The sequence below is a fragment of the Brienomyrus brachyistius genome, unplaced genomic scaffold (genome assembly GCF_023856365.1).
Source record: "Brienomyrus brachyistius isolate T26 unplaced genomic scaffold, BBRACH_0.4 scaffold32, whole genome shotgun sequence".
Taxonomy (NCBI): Eukaryota; Metazoa; Chordata; class Actinopteri; order Osteoglossiformes; family Mormyridae; genus Brienomyrus; species Brienomyrus brachyistius.
In genome coordinates, this window is record NW_026042307.1 from 4,879,734 (window position 1) to 4,885,733 (window position 6,000).

Below are 6,000 nucleotides of genomic sequence, written 5' to 3' on the forward strand. Positions count from 1 at the left end.
AAAATTACAGTGGAGGTCAGAGGAGTGGAGTTACCAAAAACCAACACTTCTGTCCATTACCTCCCCACTTCCTTGTTAGTTACAATATTTGTTCTGCATTACTGTACTGCTTTGGAGCCTTTTGATATTAAGGTGAATAACACAGGTGAAAAATTAAGGTGAAAAAAGAGACAGATGCATTGACAGCAGTCGTGGCCACACTTTGGACTGGGAGTGTAAGAGCAAAGGAAACTGAATCCACTATGTTCTGTCCTGTAAATTTTTATTAAACACCACATGACACACATACGAGTCCTGTTTTAACTTTCAGGGCTGATGGTCTGCAGCCTGGCTTGTGTTCTACAGTGCAGCGCAGGTGCAGTCACTGTGCTGAGCCCGGCGTTATATTAATGACGCAGCCTTTCACACTGACCAGTGAGAAATAACCTTGAAAATGACTGTGCTCTTTGTGGTTCTCCTTTTTTCTTACCACCAAGCAAGAGACTAAACATATTTTCTACTTATCAGTTATCAGAAATCAGAAATGTCATGCAGTAATCAGAGGTTAGACAGCAAGAATGACTTTTGTATTTTTATCTTTTGTCAATCTTTTATCCAGCGACTACTAATTCTCATCGGGGTCTGGAGAGGGTGGGACCTGTCCCAGGAAGCACAGAGCACAGGCCTGCATGGGATGCCATTCCACACAAGCAAAAACAATTAAGATGGTCAGATTTGCCTCACTGTGTGATTTTGACTGAAAGATGAACTAAGCACAGTCTTGTGTGTATAAAAATGCGTAGATTCATTTAACTTTAACAATGAGATTCAGCAACATGACCTTATAGTGTTAATGATCGGTATCTTACTGGTATTAACTGAATTATGCAAAATTCTACATTATTCTATATTATTGCACCCAAATTGTTCATACTGACTAAATGTAATTACTGACATCCTGGACATACTGCTTTTTAGGTTTGAATTTAAAATGTTAGTAGACAAATTCATGCTGTCAATAACATCTCACTTGCTCACCCACTTTTAGATAAAAATACCCTTTGTGGTTTTTCTAGTGAAGCAGTGGGCCTGAGCTGAGGACCTGATGGTTGTGTGGTTTTCGCTCACTGAGAAGAGAGACACAAACACCCTGCTCTCAGTCGGTCAGTCTTCCTGTAAAATGCAGAGGTGAGACTGCTAGTGGAAAATTACTGACTGCAGCGTCAACAACACATATAAACAGCAGCACAAACAAAATGTTCCACAAATGCAGGACATCTGTATGCTTACAGCACACATCAGACACGCTGACCCTCAGCACTGAGCTCCTCCAGGCTCTGTGCTCTCCCTCTTCTCTTCAATTTCTACACAAATCACTGCTGCTCCAGTGAAGATCCTGAATTTTGCAGGTGATACTACTGTGTTTGCCATCATAACTGAAGGTGATGAGTCTGCCTACAGACTGGAAGTCGTACAGCTGACCATCCAGTTCTGAACTCACATTATCCCAAATGTCCACATGCTTAGACTCCTCTCATCATCAGGGAGGAGCGTCCCTTGGCACTGTAGAGTAGATGGATGAGAGCAGGCTGATAACAAGGCTGTCATCAATTTTATGTGACACCTCTCACCCCCCCAGCAGACTATGGAGGCCCGTAAGGGCAGCTCCTTCAGTAAGAGACTCAGACACCCGGCGTGTGACAGAACGGTACCGCAGGTCATTGGGCCCCACAGCAGTCAGGCTTTATAATCTGCACTCTGCTCATTGAACTTTTCCCCTGTTCACTGTCTTCTGATACAGTTTCTATCTGCTGCTGATCTGCAATATTGTTCCTCCTTATTCACTGATGTGCAGTGTTGCATTGAGCCAGTGCATTATGCCCTGTGTGGCAGCTTCCTTTGGGAGGCTAATATCTGGCACATGAGCAATAATGTTACATGCAATAGGATTGTGTATAAGTTAAGGATTGTGTATAAGTTAATTTTAATATTCCTATAATATTCCTCTGTATGTAATATATTCTTATTTTTTGTTTCTATTATTACCCTATATTTATATATACATCCATTTCTTTTACATTCATAATGATGTTGTTTGTTGTTTTGTGCCCCACTGCTCTTGTAACAAGCCTCAGTCTTGACTCTCCCTTTTAAGGTCTTGGCCTTAAATCACACTCGATATAGGTGGTGTCGTCCCCATCACCCTGACCAGGATACATGCTGTAAGATTAATGGATGGTGTTTATCTGTGTGATGAAAAAGAATGTGAATAAAACAAAAATGTACCATTATAAATGGGAGCCCTAGGATGTGTGGTGGTTAGAGATGTGGACTGATGAGAATTTTGCTTTTCTAAAGTTCTGTTGTGAAAACTGTACATTCCGTTCCATGTACAGTAGTGATATGTAGCAATCATGTGCTCCAGTCAAATGTCCAGCTGCATGAATAATAATGGTGGCTTGTTTGGATAAAATAACTTAGGCTGAATACTTGAAAGCGTGACCTGGGTGAGGTAGAGAGGAAACAGGGTCTTACAAGAAGCAGATATTGTTCTGTCTGTGTGGTTTTTACTCTTTGCAAAGTGAGTCCAGCACAGTGCAGTCAGTGGGTCAGTCTTCCTGAGCTGCATCTAACCAGTGGAAACATCTGCAGCACTGCAGAGAAGCACTCAGCAGACAAACAAACCCAAACAGCTTACAGCTGTATGTCACTTTTGGACAGAGGTGGACAAAGTACACAACTTCACTACTTGAGTTAAGTATAGATACTCCTCGTCAAATAATACTCAAAGTTTTTCAGTTAATTTTTTACTTCAGTTAAAGTACTGGAGTATTTGCATCTAAAAATACTTAAGTATTCAAAAGTACATTATGTTTTAAATGCAAGACATTTTTCAGAACCTAATGACTCCTGAACACCCCACTGAATACACTGACTGGCTTGTATATCTTGTAGAATAAAAAGCTTGTGGAATATGATACAATGACTATAGAAACACAACTGACATAACAAAAGTACAGCCATTGTCATTTTCATCTTATTTAACACCCCCCACCCCACTCACACAAAAGAGCATGGTAGTGTTCTTACAGAGCCGTAGCAGTGTGTGTGTGTGCATGTGTGCATGTGTGTTTGTGTGTGTGTGTGTCTATGTGTGTGTGTGTTTGTGTGTCTGTGTATGTTTGTGTGTGTGTCTATGTGTGTGTATGTTTGTGAGCCAAGTAACAAGACAGGGAGCAAGAAACAAAACTCCTCTTTCTTAATTATCCACATCGTTATTAACGACACAGGTATATATACAGGTACATATACAGGTACATGTATATACTCAAAAATACATCCAGAACACACAATTAAATGAAAAACGTAATTTAAGAACACTTGAAATTTTCATTCAGTTTCTTTCATCTGTTTAATATAATCGATCAGTCCCTGTGCGTTTGCCCCAAACCATTCAGCATGGTACACAAGGGAGACAAGTAAGCATGTGTGACATCAAAGAACTGATTGCAGCAACTCAGCCTTTCCACAACATTAAAGCCGCTTATTCCCCCCCATGCCATGAAGAAATAATCTCTGTGGCTCCCCTCTCCCCCTCCCTCAGCCCCCAGTCTGGCTTGAACATTTGCACTTCCAGTAAAAATGCGCCCCAAACACACTGACACCAAACTCAGCACCGGTGCTCCGTAAAATCCCGTGATTCAGTCTCAGAAGCACTGGCTCCCCTGCCCTCCTCTGAACATTATTAAAGCTACACCCTGAACACTCTGTGTGACTGACATGAATGAGAAGCATCTTTATTCATAATCTCTGTAGCGGAGGTCAGAATACAGAGTGTCATTATTCCCGTCTTTCTTCTGTCTCCTGGGTTTTGGCTTCTTAAGGTTCAGGGCAGCGTAATTCAGTGTGTCCTCGTCATGGCACTGTGGAGACAAAGATGGCAGAATTGGATGGATCAAATCGGTTTGCTATTACCTATTTTCACAAATAGCACTTAAAATGCTGATCCCAGGATGGAAATCAGTCTGAGGTTCATTTGTTTTACTGACGATTTGTAATTTGAAATATTTATTACATACTTGCTTGCGTGACCATTCCACTTTTGATATATCACTGTTCTTTTCATCTGTTTAAAATATATAACACATCAATATATTATTTAATTTCGCACGGTATCATACCGTGGTCAGATAACATTCCGAATTTTCAAGCAATCAACATCCTTTTTGTCTCAAAAATGAAAGTAAAAATGACTTCTGTCAATTTAAGTGTGCATGTTTGGATACGTGTCATTTGTTCTCATATATCATATATAATAAAATTGCTATAAAGGAGATCTTGGTAATAAAAGTTATTGATATGCAACTTATTGCAACATGTATATTTCAATAGATTTTGCAAAATATGAAAGATATAATACAAAAATGTAAATCTTACAGTACAAAAAGGTTTATATAAATAAGGTGAGATTTAATAATGGATTTTAAAACTGTATTACCTGCAAGAGTGGTTTTAATATGAAAATGTTATCTATCATAAAACAATTTTATATTTCTATAATTTGTTAAAATCTACATTTTGTCCTTCTGAGTGCATAAAGCCGGGCAGCGTACCTGCACAGTGTGTACAGGTCAGTTTACATCTTATACAAATGAGAGCAACGTTCAGAATAATGATGCAAGATAAAACTATCAGCAAGCCAGAGTGAAGAGGATCCAGCAGCTTCTGAAAGCCTGTAACAAAGAGATAGATTTCAGCATAATGATATAGAGACACATTTCCCATTTGCTTACATTACATTAGTTAAAGATCAAATCGATAACACATTACAGCAGTTGTTTTGTAAATAGTCCATTTTTAACATGAACTTCTAGTATTTTGCATTTTAACAATTTATATTAATATTTGAAATAATTATTAAATTAGGCTCCGGACCCCCCGCGACCCAATAGGATAAGCGGTTTGGAAAATGGATGGATGGATGGATATTAATATTTGAAATAATTATTAAATTAGGCTCCGGACCCCCCGCGACCCAATAGGATAAGCGGTTTGGAAAATGGATGGATGGATGGATAATTATTAAATTAACATCTGTGTAATTTAATTTAAGCACTTAAATTAGAAAATTCATTACATTAAAAAAAGAAATAAATGTCTTAATAGCAGAATAAGCTAAATAAAACTTTGAAGCAGATATACTCTCCACACTGGGTGCTACCATCTATATCCAGCTGTGTGCCGTTCCCAAACAGCATCTCCCCACACTGGGTGTTACCATCTATATCCAGCTATGTGCCGTTCCCAAACAGCATCTCCCCACACATGGCCACAGCGCAGTAGTAAGTCCCAGCATCGGAGAGGCTGAGGTTCCCCTTGGGGAGGCTGTAGACGCAGCTCCGTGTAGGAGATCCAGCCTCAGGGCTCTTCTCACACTCATCACTGCTGTTTCCATGGCTGTAAATGACTCCAGGAAGGGATTCTCCTGATCCATGTCTGAACCAGTAAACACTGTGTTCTCCTGCACAGCTCCCAGTCTCTATCGTACACTGCAGGCTCACAGAGTCTCCTGGCTGCAATGTGTCAGACACAGGCTGCTGTACCACAGTCCTGCTGTTGGAGTCTTTACCTGAAAAGCAAAATAGTCATGATGACAGCCCTTTGAGAATAACAATGGAAAATACAGATCCTCAAAAATTGTTCTTACAGATTTTTGGGAACTGAATCGATGTTCTTCTAGCCATCCAAGAAATCAGTAACTTCTTGGAGAACAGCTGACATTCTTCTCTCTTTTTATTGTATTACTGCTTATTAGTATATATCAGGTAACACTATACATTAACTGCACCTACATAATACCTAAATAAAAATTATATGATAATAACAAACATTATAATCATATAATGTCTTGTATTAATGTATGAAGGTAGATGAATATAATTAATTTCAATTCAAAGAAATGAAGTGTGTAAAGTGTACTTTATATTTTCATGATTTTCGTGACTTTACATTTGGTTTATG

At 39.1% G+C, this 6,000-nt stretch overlaps 1 long non-coding RNA gene across 2 annotated transcripts in view; it reads right to left on the reverse strand.

The window, feature by feature from the left end:
* The window catches only part of LOC125721219 (uncharacterized), a 73,272-nt gene extending 67,667 nt beyond the window's left edge, over positions 1-5,605 (reverse strand). The window contains exons 1-4 of one of the 2 annotated variants that reach the window (XR_007385733.1): positions 5,258-5,605; positions 4,593-4,712; positions 4,059-4,105; positions 3,616-3,902 (exon numbers count right to left, since the gene is read on the reverse strand). This is a non-coding gene — a long non-coding RNA (uncharacterized LOC125721219). Of the gene's footprint in view, positions 1-3,615; positions 3,903-4,058; positions 4,106-4,592; positions 4,713-5,257 lie in introns of those variants that run through there. The other variant, XR_007385734.1, reaches the window with a different exon arrangement.
* Positions 5,606-6,000: the final 395 nt, after the last annotated feature.